This window comes from Amia ocellicauda, chromosome 15, assembly GCF_036373705.1.
Source record: "Amia ocellicauda isolate fAmiCal2 chromosome 15, fAmiCal2.hap1, whole genome shotgun sequence".
Classification (NCBI taxonomy): domain Eukaryota; kingdom Metazoa; phylum Chordata; class Actinopteri; order Amiiformes; family Amiidae; genus Amia; species Amia ocellicauda.
The window spans coordinates 844,710-860,599 of NC_089864.1; positions in this window are offsets into that span (position 1 = coordinate 844,710).

Consider the following 15,890-nt stretch of genomic DNA (forward strand, 5'->3'; position numbering starts at 1 on the left):
GTCAGAAACAATGCTCAGGTAGGCCGTGGCATTTAAACGATGCCCAATTGGCACTAAGGGGCCTAAAGTGTGCCAAGAAAACATCCCCCACACCATTACACCACCACCACCAGCCTGCACAGTGGTAACAAGGCATGATGGATCCATGTTCTCATTCTGTTTACGCCAAATTCTGACTCTACCATCTGAATGTCTCAACAGAAATCGAGACTCATCAGACCAGGCAACATTTTTCCAGTCTTCAACTGTCCAATTTTGGTGAGCTTGTGCAAATTGTAGCCTCTTTTTCCTATTTGTAGTGGAGATGAGTGGTACCCGGTGGGGTCTTCTGCTGTTGTAGCCCATCCGCCTCAAGGTTGTACGTGTTGTGGCTTCACAAATGCTTTGCTGCATACCTCGGTTGTAACGAGTGGTTATTTCAGTCAAAGTTGCTCTTCTATCAGCTTGAATCAGTCGGCCCATTCTCCTCTGACCTCTAGAATCAACAAGGCATTTTCGCCCACAGGACTGCTGCATACTGGATGTTTTTCCCTTTTCACACCATTCTTTGTAAACCCTAGAAATGGTTGTGCGTGAAAATCCCAGTAACTGAGCAGACTGTGAAATACTCAGACCGGCCCGTCTGGCACCAACAACCATGCCACGCTCAAAATTGCTTAAATCACCTTTCTTTCCCATTCAGACATTCAGTTTGGAGTTCAGGAGATTGTCTTGACCAGGACCACACCCCTAAATGCATTGAAGCAACTGCCATGTGATTGGTTGGTTAGATAATTGCATTAATGAGAAATTGAACAGGTGTTCCTAATAATCCTTTAGGTGAGTGTACATACACATACACACACACACACACACACATACATACATACATACATACATACATACATACATACATACACACACATACATACATACATACATACATACATACATACATACATACATACATACATACACACACACATACATACATACACACACATACATACACACACACACACACAGCACATTAATAACAGTAAACGCACTGTTTACTTTTATTAATGTATTTATTTATTTTGAAAACTCAAATCAGTGTATTCCAACAGTCCAATCACAGCCCAGTAACTACAGTCAACTCACAGCCCAGTCACTATAGTCCAGTCCACTCACAGCCCAGTCACTACAGTGCAGTCCAGTCCACTCACAGCCCAGTCACTATAGTGCAGTCCAGTCCACTCACAGCCCAGTCACTATAGTGCAGTCCAGTCCACTCACACAGCCCAGTCACTATAGTGCAGTCCAGTCCACTCACACAGCCCAGTCACTATAGTCCAGTCCACTCACAGCCCAGTCACTACAGTGCAGTCCAGTCCACTCACAGCCCAGTCACTATAGTGCAGTCCAGTCCACTCACAGCCCAGTCACTATAGTGCAGTCCAGTCCACTCACACAGCCCAGTCACTATAGTCCAGTCCACTCACAGCCCAGTCACTATAGTGCAGTCCAGTCCACTCACACAGCCCAGTCACTATAGTGCAGTCCAGTCCACTCACACAGCCCAGTCACTATAGTCCAGTCCACTCACACAGCCCAGTCACTATAGTCCAGTCCACTCACAGAGCCAAGTCACTATAGTCCAGTCCACTCACGCAGCCCAGTCACAATAGTCCAGTCCAGTCCAGTCACAGCCCAGTTACTACAGTGCAGTCCAGTCCACTCACAGCCCAGTCAGCATACTCCAGTCCACTCACACAGCCCAGTCACTATAGTCCAGTCACTATAGTCCAGTCCACTCACACAGCCCAGTCACTATAGTCCAGTCCAGTCCACTCACAGCCCAGACACTATAGTCCAGTACAGTCCACGCACACAACCCAGTCACTATAGTCCAGTCCACTCACAGCTCAGTCACTATAGTCCAGTCCATTCTACTCACATAGTCCAGTCCACTCACACAGCCCAGTCACAATAGTCCAGTCCAGTCCAGTCACAGCCCAGTTACTACAGTGCAGTCCAGTCCACTCACAGCCCAATCAGCATAGTCCAGTCCACTCACACAGCCCAGTCACTATAGTCCAGTCACTATAGTCCAGTCCACTCTCATAGCCCAGTCACTATAGTCCAGTCCAGTCCACTCACAGCCCAGACACTATAGTCCAGTCCAGTCCACTCACACAGCCCAGTCACAATAGTCCAGTCCACTCACAGCCCAGTCAGCATAGTCCAGTCCACTCACACAGCCCAGTCACTATAGTCCAGTCACTATAGTCCAGTCCACTCACACAGCCCAGTCACTATAGTCCAGTCCAGTCCACTCACAGCCCAGACACTATAGTCCAGTACAGTCCACGCACACAACCCAGTCACTATAGTCCAGTCCACTCACAGCTCAGTCACTATAGTCCAGTCCATTCTACTCACACAGTCCAGTCCACTCACAGCCCAGTCACTATAGTCCAGTCCACTCACACAGCCCAGTCACAATAGTCCAGTCCAGTCCAGTCACAGCCCAGTTACTACAGTGCAGTCCAGTCCACTCACAGCCCAGTCAGCATAGTCCAGTCCACTCACACAGCCCAGTCACTATAGTCCAGTCACTATAGTCCAGTCCACTCTCATAGCCCAGTCACTATAGTCCAGTCCAGTCCACTCACAGCCCAGACACTATAGTCCAGTCCAGTCCACTCACAGCCCAGACACTATAGCCCAGTCACTACAGTCCAGTCCACTCACACAGCCCAGTCACTACAGTCCAGTCCAGTCCAGTCACAGCCCAGTTACTACAGTGCAGTCCAGTCCACTCACAGCCCAGTCAGCATACTCCAGTCCACTCACACAGCCCAGTCACTATAGTCCAGTCACTATAGTCCAGTCCACTCACACAGCCCAGTCACTATAGTCCAGTCCAGTCCACTCACAGCCCAGACACTATAGTCCAGTACAGTCCACGCACACAACCCAGTCACTATAGTCCAGTCCACTCACAGCTCAGTCACTATAGTCCAGTCCATTCTACTCACACAGTCCAGTCCACTCACAGCCCAGTCACTATAGTCCAGTCCACTCACACAGCCCAGTCACAATAGTCCAGTCCAGTCCAGTCACAGCCCAGTTACTACAGTGCAGTCCAGTCCACTCACAGCCCAGTCAGCATAGTCCAGTCCACTCACACAGCCCAGTCACTATAGTCCAGTCACTATAGTCCAGTCCACTCTCATAGCCCAGTCACTATAGTCCAGTCCAGTCCACTCACACAGCCCAGTCACAATAGTCCAGTCCACTCACAGCCCAGTCAGCATAGTCCAGTCCACTCACACAGCCCAGTCACTATAGTCCAGTCACTATAGTCCAGTCCACTCACACAGCCCAGTCACTATAGTCCAGTCCAGTCCACTCACAGCCCAGACACTATAGTCCAGTACAGTCCACGCACACAACCCAGTCACTATAGTCCAGTCCACTCACAGCTCAGTCACTATAGTCCAGTCCATTCTACTCACACAGTCCAGTCCACTCACAGCCCAGTCACTATAGTCCAGTCCACTCACACAGCCCAGTCACAATAGTCCAGTCCAGTCCAGTCACAGCCCAGTTACTACAGTGCAGTCCAGTCCACTCACAGCCCAGTCAGCATAGTCCAGTCCACTCACACAGCCCAGTCACTATAGTCCAGTCACTATAGTCCAGTCCACTCTCATAGCCCAGTCACTATAGTCCAGTCCAGTCCACTCACAGCCCAGACACTATAGTCCAGTCCAGTCCACTCACACAGCCCAGTCACTATAGTCCAGTCCACTCACACAGCCCAGTCACTATAGTCCAGTCACTATAGTCCAGTCCACTCTCATAGCCCAGTCACTATAGTCCAGTCCAGTCCACTCACACAGCCCAGTCACAATAGTCCAGTCCACTCACAGCCCAGTCAGCATAGTCCAGTCCACTCACACAGCCCAGTCACTATAGTCCAGTCCACTCACACAGCCCAGTCACTATAGTCCAGTCCAGTCCACTCACAGCCCAGACACTATAGTCCAGTACAGTCCACGCACACAACCCAGTCACTATAGTCCAGTCCACTCACAGCTCAGTCACTATAGTCCAGTCCATTCTACTCACACAGTCCAGTCCACTCACAGCCCAGTCACTATAGTCCAGTCCACTCACACAGCCCAGTCACAATAGTCCAGTCCAGTCCAGTCACAGCCCAGTTACTACAGTGCAGTCCAGTCCACTCACAGCCCAGTCAGCATAGTCCAGTCCACTCACACAGCCCAGTCACTATAGTCCAGTCACTATAGTCCAGTCCACTCTCATAGCCCAGTCACTATAGTCCAGTCCAGTCCACTCACAGCCCAGACACTATAGTCCAGTCCAGTCCACTCACAGCCCAGACACTATAGCCCAGTCACTACAGTCCAGTCCACTCACACAGCCCAGTCACTACAGTCCAGTCCACTCACACAGCCCAGTCACTATAGTCCAGTCCACTCACAGCCCAGACACTATAGTCCAGTCCAGTCCACTCACACAACTCAGTCACTATAGTCCAGTCGAATCCACTCACAGCCCAGTCACTACAGTCCAGTCCAGTCCACTCATACAGCCCAGTCACTATAGTCCATTCCAGTCCACTCACAGCCCAGACACTATAGTCCAGTCCACTCACATAGCCACATAGAGAGAGAGAGAGAGAGAGAGTGACAGGGAGATAGAGAGAGAGAGTGACAGGGAGAGAGAATGATAGAGTGACAGGGAGAGAGAGAGAGAGAGTGACAGGGTGAGAGAGTGACAGGGAGAGAGGGGGAGTCAGACGCTGAAGCGGTTTGCTGATTGTTTTAATTACGGTCTCTTTGGCTTGGACATTGTCATAGAACAGCCAAGGATGGATGTCGGATTCTGTAATTTGGATGTAAGAATGCTTTTAAACGCACACAATTATACCCACTGCGTCCCGGACACACACACTTACACGTATATATTACGGAGATAAATATAAATATATAAAAATATCCACATGCTGACATACATATATTTATGTTTACAGAGCGAGAGAGATGAGAGATTGGCATCAGACACGCACAGGAAGCGCTGGGGGGATTGACACAGAGAGAGACAGACAGAGGGGACACTGACAGAGACACATAGAAAGACAGGCAGATAGAGGGACGCAGACATGAACAGACAGACAGGGACATGAGTGCGTGTGTTACTGTGTGTTATTTCACTGTGCTGTGTGCGTTACTGTGTGTTACTGCACTGTGCTGCTTTACTGTGTTGGTGTTTTGCTCTGTGTGTTTGTTTGTAAGCTGTCCTCTGCTGTAATTATGTTACTGTGTATAATTGTGCTGTGCCCTGTGTGTGTGTGTGTGTGTGTTATTGTGCTGCGCTCTCTGTGTGTGTGTTATTGTGCTGTGCTGTGCTGTGTGTGTGTTATTGTGCTGTGCTGTGCTGTGTGTGTGTTATTGTGCTGTGCTTTGTGTGTGTGTGTTATTGTGCTGTGCTGTGTGTGTGTGTGTGTGTTATTGTGCTGCGCTCTGTGTGTGTGTGTGTTATTGTGCTGCGCTCTGTGTGTGTGTGTGTGTGTGTGTGATTGTGCTGCGCTCTGTGTGTGTGTTATTGTGCTGTGCTGTGTGTGTGTGTGTGTGTTATTGTGCTGCGCTCTGTGTGTGTGTGTGTTATTGTGCTGCGCTCTGTGTGTGTGTGTGTGTGTGTGTGATTGTGCTGCGCTCTTTGTGTGTGTTATTGTGCTGTGCTCTGTGTGTGTGTGTTATTGTGCTGCGCTCTGTGTGTGTGTGTGTGTTATTGTGCTGTGCTCTGTGTGTGTGTGTGTGTGTTATTGTGCTGCGCTCTGTGTGTGTGTTATTGTGCTGCGCTCTGTGTGTGTGTTATTGTGCTGCGCTCTGTGTGTGTGTGTTATTGTGCTGCGCTCTGTGTGTGTGTGTGTGTGTGTGTTATTGTGCTGCGCTCTGTGTGTGTGTGTTATTGTGCTGCGCTCTGTGTGTGTGTGTTATTGTGCTGGGCTCTGTGTGTGTGTGTGTGTTATTGTGCTGCGCTCTGTGTGTGTGTTATTGTGCTGTGCTTTGTGTGTGTGTGTTATTGTGCTGCGCTCTGTGTGTGTGTGTTATTGTGCTGGGCTGTGTGTGTGTGTGTGTTATTGTGCTGTGCTCTGTGTGTGTGTGTGTGTGTGTTATTGTGCTGCGCTCTGTGTGTGTGTTATTGTGCTGTGCTGTGCTGTGTGTGTGTGTGTTATTGTGCTGCGCTCTGTGTGTGTGTGTGTGTGTGTTATTGTGCTGCGCTCTGTGTGTGTGTTATTGTGCTGTGCTGTGTGTGTGTGTGTGTGTGTGTGTTATTGTGCTGGGCTCTGTGTGTGTGTGTTATTGTGCTGCACTCTGTGTGTGTGTTATTGTGCTGTGCTCTGTGTGTGTGTGTTATTGTGCTGCGCTTTGTGTGTGTGTGTTATTGTGCTGCGCTTTGTGTGTGTGTGTTATTGTGCTGTGCTCTGTGTGTGTGTGTTATTGTGCTGCGCTTTGTGTGTGTGTGTTATTGTGCTGTGCTCTGTGTGTGTGTGTTATTGTGCTGTGCTCTGTGTGTGTGTGTTATTGTGCTGTGTGTGTGTGTGTGTGTGTGTGTTATTGTGCTGCGCTCTGTGTGTGTGTGTTATTGTGCTGCGCTCTGTGTGTGTGTGTTATTGTGCTGTGCTCTGTGTGTGTGTGTGTGTGTGTTATTGTGCTGCGCTCTGTGTGTGTGTTATTGTGCTGTGCTGTGCTGTGTGTGTGTGTGTGTGTGTTATTGTGCTGCGCTCTGTGTGTGTGTGTGTGTGTGTGTGTGTTATTGTGCTGCGCTCTGTGTGTGTGTGTTATTGTGCTGCGCTCTGTGTGTGTGTTATTGTGCTGTGCTGTGTGTGTGTGTGTGTGTGTTATTGTGCTGCGCTTTGTGTGTGTGTGTTATTGTGCTGTGCTCTGTGTGTGTGTGTTATTGTGCTGTGCTCTGTGTGTGTGTGTTATTGTGCTGCGCTTTGTGTGTGTGCTCTGTGTGTGTGTGTTATTGTGCTGTGCTCTGTGTGTGTGTGTGTGTGTGTGTGTGTTATTGTGCTGCGCTCTGTGTGTGTGTGTTATTGTGCTGTGCTCTGTGTGTGTGTGTGTGTGTGTTATTGTGCTGCGCTCTGTGTGTGTGTTATTGTGCTGTGCTGTGCTGTGTGTGTGTGTGTGTGTTATTGTGCTGTGCTCTGTGTGTGTGTTATTGTGCTGCGCTCTGTGTGTGTGTGTTATTGTGCTGTGCTCTGTGTGTGTGTGTGTGTGTGTGTGTGTGTTATTGTGCTGCGCTCTGTGTGTGTGTGTTATTGTGCTGTGCTCTGTGTGTGTGTGTGTGTTATTGTGCTGCGCTCTGTGTGTGTGTTATTGTGCTGTGCTGTGCTGTGCTGTGTGTGTGTGTGTGTGTTATTGTGCTGTGCTCTGTGTGTGTGTTATTGTGCTGCGCTCTGTGTGTGTGTGTTATTGTGCTGTGCTCTGTGTGTGTGTGTGTGTGTTATTGTGCTGTGCTCTGTGTGTGTGTGTGTGTGTGTGTGTGTTATTGTGCTGCGCTCTGTGTGTGTGTTATTGTGCTGTGCTGTGCTGTGTGTGTGTGTGTGTGTTATTGTGCTGTGCTCTGTGTGTGTGTTATTGTGCTGCGCTCTGTGTGTGTGTGTTATTGTGCTGTGCTCTGTGTGTGTGTGTGTGTGTGTGTGTGTTATTGTGCTGTGCTCTGTGTGTGTGTGTTATTGTGCTGTGCTCTGTGTGTGTGTGTTATTGTGCTGTGTGTGTGTGTGTGTGTGTGTTATTGTGCTGCGCTCTGTGTGTGTGTGTTATTGTGCTGCGCTCTGTGTGTGTGTGTTATTGTGCTGTGCTCTGTGTGTGTGTGTGTGTGTGTTATTGTGCTGCGCTCTGTGTGTGTTATTGTGCTGTGCTGTGCTGTGTGTGTGTGTGTGTGTGTTATTGTGCTGCGCTCTGTGTGTGTGTGTGTGTGTGTGTGTGTGTGTGTTATTGTGCTGCGCTCTGTGTGTGTGTGTTATTGTGCTGCGCTCTGTGTGTGTGTTATTGTGCTGTGCTGTGTGTGTGTGTGTGTGTGTGTTATTGTGCTGCGCTTTGTGTGTGTGTGTTATTGTGCTGTGCTCTGTGTGTGTGTGTTATTGTGCTGTGCTCTGTGTGTGTGTGTTATTGTGCTGCGCTTTGTGTGTGTGCTCTGTGTGTGTGTGTTATTGTGCTGTGCTCTGTGTGTGTGTGTGTGTGTGTGTGTGTTATTGTGCTGCGCTCTGTGTGTGTGTGTTATTGTGCTGTGCTCTGTGTGTGTGTGTGTGTGTGTTATTGTGCTGCGCTCTGTGTGTGTGTTATTGTGCTGTGCTGTGCTGTGTGTGTGTGTGTGTGTTATTGTGCTGTGCTCTGTGTGTGTGTTATTGTGCTGCGCTCTGTGTGTGTGTGTTATTGTGCTGTGCTCTGTGTGTGTGTGTGTGTGTGTGTGTGTGTTATTGTGCTGCGCTCTGTGTGTGTGTGTTATTGTGCTGTGCTCTGTGTGTGTGTGTGTGTGTGTTATTGTGCTGCGCTCTGTGTGTGTGTTATTGTGCTGTGCTGTGCTGTGTGTGTGTGTGTTATTGTGCTGCGCTCTGTGTGTGTGTGTGTGTGTGTGTGTGTGTGTGTGTTATTGTGCTGTGCTGTGTGTGTGTGTGTGTGTGTGTGTTATTGTGCTGGGCTCTGTGTGTGTGTGTTATTGTGCTGCGCTCTGTGTGTGTGTTATTGTGCTGTGCTCTGTGTGTGTGTGTTATTGTGCTGCGCTTTGTGTGTGTGTGTTATTGTGCTGTGCTCTGTGTGTGTGTGTTATTGTGCTGTGCTCTGTGTGTGTGTGTGTGTGTGTGTGTTATTGTGCTGCGCTCTGTGTGTGTGTGTTATTGTGCTGCGCTCTGTGTGTGTGTGTTATTGTGCTGTGCTGTGCTGTGCGTTTCCAGTCTGCCCAGTGTAATTACAGCGCGGCTCTCTGGTCTGATTATAACACAGCCCAGCTTCCTGCACACAGCTGTACTTTACTGGGCTGGACCTGACCAGTGCAACACACCCTGCCAGCACACAGGAATAGCACAGAGAGAGAGGGAGCGGGAGAGGGGGAGAGAGGGGGGAAAAGAGATGTGATAGAGAGAAAGGTGCAGAGGGAAAGGGAGGTATGCAGGGGGGAAACGTGAGAGAGGGAGAGAGTGAGGGCAAAAAAGATGGAGAGGGAGAGGGAATGAGGCGCAGAGGGAGAGAGTTGACCTTGGTCAACTGAATGCTGGATTTACGCTCTTATATACACACACATGTGCCCGGTGTAGCTGTGCTGGTAAAACACTTTACCAGCCTAGACCAAGTGTCCGACACAGACACACACACACACACACAACAGCCTGGGGTCCTGCAGTCAGCACGCCATATACACATCCATCATGGTGCAGAGCATCACGGGCACAGGCACCCACAGCGCAGCGCAGCGCTGACCAATATAGCTGGAGACCATTACAACACACCCTGCTGACCACAGCGTCACCGAAATAGATTAGAGACAGGGAGAGGGGGAGAGGGAGAGAGAGGGAGAAAAAGAAGGAGAGAGATACAGGGAGAGGGAGAATGCGAGAGAGAGGGAGAGACAGGATGGAGGAGTGGGGAAGAATTTGAGTTTGAGTTTGAATTGAGCGAGAGACGAGGAGGACAGGGAGAGAGAGGGAGGTATTCAGAGAAAAAGAACACAGTGTCAACGTGAGTGTGTATTAGTAGAGTCTCCGAGTGTTTGTATTTGAGTGAGTGTATGTGTAAGTGTGTGTCAGTGTATTCGAGTGTGTGTATGAAGTGTGTCTAAGTGAGTGTATGTGTGTCAGTGTGCGTATATTATTATTTTTTTATTAGCAGACGCCCTTATCCAGGGTATATGTGAGATTTAATCTGTGTATGTAAGCATATCAGTGAGTATGTGTGTGTGTGTGTGGGGTGCAGGGTGTTTAAATGCGTCAGTGAGTCACTGCGTGTGTCTGAGTTAATCAGTCAGTGTGTGTTAGTGTGAGTCTGTGGGTATTTGAGTGTGTGTGTGTGTGTGTGTCACAGCGTCTCTATGTTTCAGTGTGTGTGTGTGTGTCAGTGTGTCTGGGTGTAACGTGTTTCCTGAATTAGCTCTGGCCCGTCTGCGGCTCTGAGATGCTGAGATTCAGCCCATTGACAATAATGGCCTCCATTACGGCTCTATATATACACAGGAAGTGGCTGAGCTGAGTTACTGCACTGCTCTTATTTTCATCATCATCATTATTATTATTATTAATAATAACCCGGGTCTATCGACCACGGCCTTCATAGCTTCAGAGCTCTTGCACAGACCCGCCCGGCTCTCCCAACACAGCACAGAGCCCACCCACAGTACAGCACAGTGCAGCACAGCACAGTACAGTATAGTATAGCACAGTACAGCACTGCACAGAGCTCACCCACAGTATAGCACAGTGCAGTATACTACACTACAGTACAGTATATTATATTACAGTACAATACAGAACAGTGTAGTATAGTACAGTATAGTATAGTACAGTACAGTATAGTTAGGAGTTGAGCGCATCAGGAACTGTGTAAATGAAGCAGGTTAGTAGCTGCAGTATAATAGCAGGTAAGTTTATCACTTTGTATAAGTATTATTATTAATAATGAAAGGAAATGGGTGATTCTGTACATGCTAACCCCTGTATAATCTGCAGATGAGCCCAATAGATTACTTTAAAGTGTCATAAGAATAAGGCATGTGCAACAGGACCAGGGCCCAATATGAGGCTGCGACTCTTTTGTCCCCTAGATTAAAAAATGTAGTATGGTGTCCTGTGGTAACAGAAAGGTGTAGTGTGGTGTAGCATGGTAAACATGTGGCATAGTTTACCATGGTGAAAATATGTTTAAATATGATCAAGTGTAGCATGGTGTACCATGATAAAATCACAGTAAAAACATGGTAGAACCACAGGGGTAAAAACTGTTTAAAACATGGCCAACTCTTGCCTATTGTACTACACCATATGATACTGTAATGTAGACTATTATAATGTGCGGTGCTGTTGTGTTTACTTCCAGCTGGAGTGGATATTGGTGAGTGTGTCAGACTAGTGTGTGGTAATCAGTGCGTTCACAGAGACGCAGAGCGCCACACTGACACCTGCCTGGCCCCCGGCTGCTGCGCTCTCTCTGCCGCGGGGCCGGGGGGATCACACAGGAGCTGCTCTGAAGGGTCCTGGTTTTAATCCAATGCAACATGGGCGGCACCGAGTCATGTGACCACCTAATAATAATCCTATTAATAATTATAATAATAAGGGCAGGATGGAGAGAGGGAGGAGCAATGGAGGAATGTAAAGGGTCACAGAGAGTGAGGAGAGGAAGAGAGGTAGGGAGGGAGGGATGGAAAAGTTCACAGGGGAGCTAAAGTGATGGGGAGCGACTGTGTGAATGGAGGGATTGAGATTGAGAAGGAGAGGGGGAGGGAGGGAGAGAGAGAGTGTAATGGAAAGGTACAGAGACAGAGGGGGGTAGACAGGGAAAAAAATCACAGGAATGAATAGAACGATGGAAGGAGGAGAGAGGGGGGGAGGTATGCAGGAGGAGGGAGGGAGGGAAGGGGTGAATGAATGAAGAGCATTGACGGAGGGAGAGAGGCAGGATCAAACGCTGTTTACACAGGGAGATTCCAGAGAGGGAGGGGGGAATTCAAATACACTGACCAACTGACTGACTGTACACTGTGTTGCACTGAACCTGAGACAGAGGGGGAGAGGAAGAGAGGGAGAGAGAGAGGGAGTGCGTTAATACAGACCGACTGACTGACTGGACACTGTGTTACACTGAACCTGAGAGAGAGAGAGAGAGAGAGAGAGAGAGAGAGAGAGAGGGAGTGGGTTAATACAGACTGACTGACTGACTGACTGTACACTGCATTACACCCATAATCAGATATGTCTGTAAGGCTAGTCAGTGTGTCAGTCAGTCAGTGTGTCAGTCAGCGTGTCAATGTATCAGTCACTGTATCAGTCAGTCAGTCAGTGTGTCATTCAGTCAGTGTATCAGTCTGTGTGTCAGTCAGTCAGTGTATCAGTCAGTGTATCAGTCAGTGTGTCAGTCAGTCAGTGTATCAGTCAGTGTGTCAGTCAGTCAGTGTATCAGTCAGTGTGTCGTTCAGTCAGTGTGTCTGTCAGTCAGTGTGTCAGTCACTGTATCAGTCAGTCAGTCAGTGTGTCATTCAGTCAGTGTGTCATTCAGTCAGTGTATCAGTGTGTCATTCAGTCAGTGTATCAGTCTGTGTGTCAGTCAGTGTGTCAGTCAGTCAGTGTATCAGTCTGTGTGTCAGTCAGTGTGTCAGTCAGTCAGTGTGTCATTCAGTCAGTGTATCAGTCTGTGTGTCAGTCAGTGTGTCAGTGTATCAGTGTGTCAGTCTGTGTGTCTGTCAGTGTGACAGTCAGTGTGTCAGTCTGTGTGACATGCAGTGTATCAGTCAGTGTGTCATTCAGTCAGTGTGTCATTCAGTCAGTGTATCACTGTGTCCATCAGTCAGTGTATCAGTCTGTGTGTCAGTCAGTGTGTCAATCAGTCAGTGTATCAGTCAGTGTATCAGTCTGTGTGTCAGTCAGTGTGTCAGTCAGTCAGTCAGTGTGTCATTCAGTCAGTGTGTCATTCAGTCAGTGTATCAGTCTGTGTGTCAGTCAGTCAGTGTATCAGTCTGTGTGTCAGTCAGTGTGTCAGTCAGTCAGTGTATCAGTCAGTGTGTCATTCAGTCAGTGTATCAGTCTGTGTGTCAGTCAGTGTGTCAGTGTATCAGTGTGTCAGTCTGTGTGTCTGTCAGTGTGACAGTCAGTGTGTCAGTCTGTGTGACATGCAGTGTATCAGTCAGTGTGTCATTCAGTCAGTGTATCACTGTGTCCATCAGTCAGTGTATCAGTCTGTGTGTCAGTCAGTGTGTCAATCAGTCAGTGTATCAGTCAGTGTATCAGTCTGTGTGTCAGTCAGTGTGTCAGTCAGTCAGTGTATCAGTCAGTGTGTCATTCAGTCAGTGTATCAGTCTGTGTGTCAGTCAGTGTGTCAGTCAGTCAGTGTATCAGTGTGTCAGTCAGTGTGTCTGTCAGTGTGTCAGTCAGTGTGTCAGTCTGTGTGTCTGTCTGTGTGACAGTCAGTGTGTCAGTCAGTGTCATATAACAACGTGTCCCTCAGTAATACATATATACAACAAGTCAGGAGTCAGTGTGTGAGAGAGAGAGAGTGAGTGCAGTACACAACGGTGTAGTGTTTCCCTGTAGTGGGATGGCCTGACCCGCACTGCGTTACCCTTGGGGTGTTGTGGACACGCTGAACTGTGTGCGTCAGCGACAACAACACTCATAACACAGTACTTCCATGAGATCAATCGTTTTAATAAAGAGCTCATTAACAAAATCACAGTAAGCTAAAGGTCTTAATTAGAGCATGTATGGGAATCTGTGGACTGAACCATTGGGACACTGTTCTGTGGGTGGTGGGGAAGGAAATGGGAGGTACCACAGGTCTGGTGAGAATGGGGGGAGGGGAGAACCAAGGAATGTGCAGAGAACAGAGGGGTCTTTGAGAAAGAGAGGGAGAGAGAGAGAGAGAGAGAGAAAGGGAAGGACAGAGAGAAGGAATGACTGGCTGGACATTGCAGGGTGAGAGAAAGGAGGTTAAGACTGACTGACTGGACAGCACAGTGCAGTAACACAACTCTGAGAGAGAGAGAGAGAGAGAGAGAGGGGGGGGTCAGAGGTCATCACAATACAATTCTCTCTGAGAGAAAGAGAGCGCCAGTGGAAGAGATGGAGAGGTTAATAACGGGGGTTAATAAGAGAGAGTGAAAGGGATGAAGGGAGAGATAGAGGAGAGGAAGAGAGAAGACTTACTGGGATTACACTGACTAGACAGAGGGGATGAGAGGGAGAGAGGGGTGAGGGAGAGGTGGAGGGAAACAGAGTTCATGTGTGTGAGTGGGGATTCAAGGATCAATGTGTGTGTGTGTGTCAGTCAGTGTGCCTCAGTGTGCTTGTGTGTGTAACGGTCTGTGTGTGTCAGTACCTGTGTATGTGTTCCTGTGTGTGCGTCTGTACCTGTGAGTGTGTCAGTGTGTAAGTCTGTCAGTAAATCTGTGTGACTGTGTCAGTGTGTGTCTGTGTCTGGCAATTGTCAGTATTTGTGTTAGTGTCAGTATGTGTGTGTTAGTGTGTGAGTGTGTATGTTTGTTGGTATTAGTGTGTGTGTGTCTGTCAGTATCAGTATCAGTGGGTCTCTCCGTGTCAGTGTGTGTGTGTGTGTGTGTGTGTGTGTGTGCGTCTTGGCGTTGACTCTGACAGCTCTGAGCTCAGGACCTGCACCACACATTCCTGGACAGGGAAGTTCAAAAGCTCTTACAATAATAATAAATACAAAAATGTGGCTGTAATGTATAAAAACGAGTAAATCAATAATATATAAAAGCACAGACACATCCATATTAATGGGGTTTAAAAATAACCCTTTTAAAAGCCCATCCAGTGAACGTGTGAAAGAGCACTGACCCACAGACACAGAGCGCTCTGTACCTGACCTCACACAGGTAGGGCGAAGAAGGGAAAGGGAGGAGAAGAGAGAGAGAGGGAGGGAGGAGACGAGAGGAGGAAAGAGGAGGGGAGTGAGAGAGAGAGGACAGCCTGGAGAGAATGAGGGGAAGAGAGGGAGAGAGGGGACAGGTAGAGAGTGAAGGGTAGGACAGAGAATTGGACAGAGCCAGAGAGAAAGTGAGAGACAGAGAGAGAGAAAGGGAGAGAGAGAGGGAGAGGGGAAGAGAGACTGACAAAAGTTCTGTTCAGTACTTTTTAATTCCTCTCTTTCTCGATAATAAGGAAATAAGGGAGGAAAGCAAGACAAACGGAGAGAGGAGAGTAATGACGGGATCGACACAGAACAATAATTACAAACAGGAATTACAAACAGGCAGACCCGAGCCAGACACAGTCACCGACAGGCAGACACTCCTGACTGGGTTCAGCTGAACAGTTGTGTTCAGTTCAGACCTCAGATCAGAGGCGGCAGTGGCGACAGCGCCCCCAGGCGGCGGTCAGTCCGGCTGCGATGACACGATCCGGTCTCTAATATAAGCTGACAGAGACGCAGAGGAGGTGGCTTGAGTACTGACTGACCAGCGCAGAGAGAGAGACAGAGAGAGAGAGAGACAGAGGGACAGAGAGAGACACAGAGAGAGAGAGAGACACAGAGAGAGAGAGAGAGACAGAGGGTCAGAGAGAGAGACAGACAGAGAGAGATAGACACAGAGAGAGAGACAGAGGGACAGAGAGAGAGACAGACACAGAGAGAGAGAGAGACAGAGGGACAGAGAGAGGTGGCTACAGTCCAGACGCGCTGACTCTGATGCTGCAGCGCACTGTACCGGTGCTCGGTCTCCGCTGCTCCCCCTGGCGGCGGCTGGCAGCACTGCAGCCCCGCTGGTCACCGGGGCCCGGGGGTCCTGCCGGACTGAGGACCGAGCCACTGCCGCAGAGCCGGGGGGGGGGGCGCTGCTGGACGGGACAGAGACGGACAGAGAAGGGGGGGTGTGTTCCTTTAACCTGACTTTTTACATTTCGAATTCGATTTTCTTTTATGTAACCAAATACGGCCATGTGTGTGACGTCATTAGTGGCTGGTGGTTTGAACACGTTTTAATTTCGTGTTGATTTGTTCATAATGCTAAGGTCAAACTGACATTGCGATTGGGAGACAGGCCATTGTAATAAATACATAATATATATTGTAATGTAGAAATATATTGGACATATGTGCTCAGTGATTTAATATGAAAACGGTCAAGATAATGCAGAGAGAAAGAGAGAGGGGGGCAAGACAATTGAC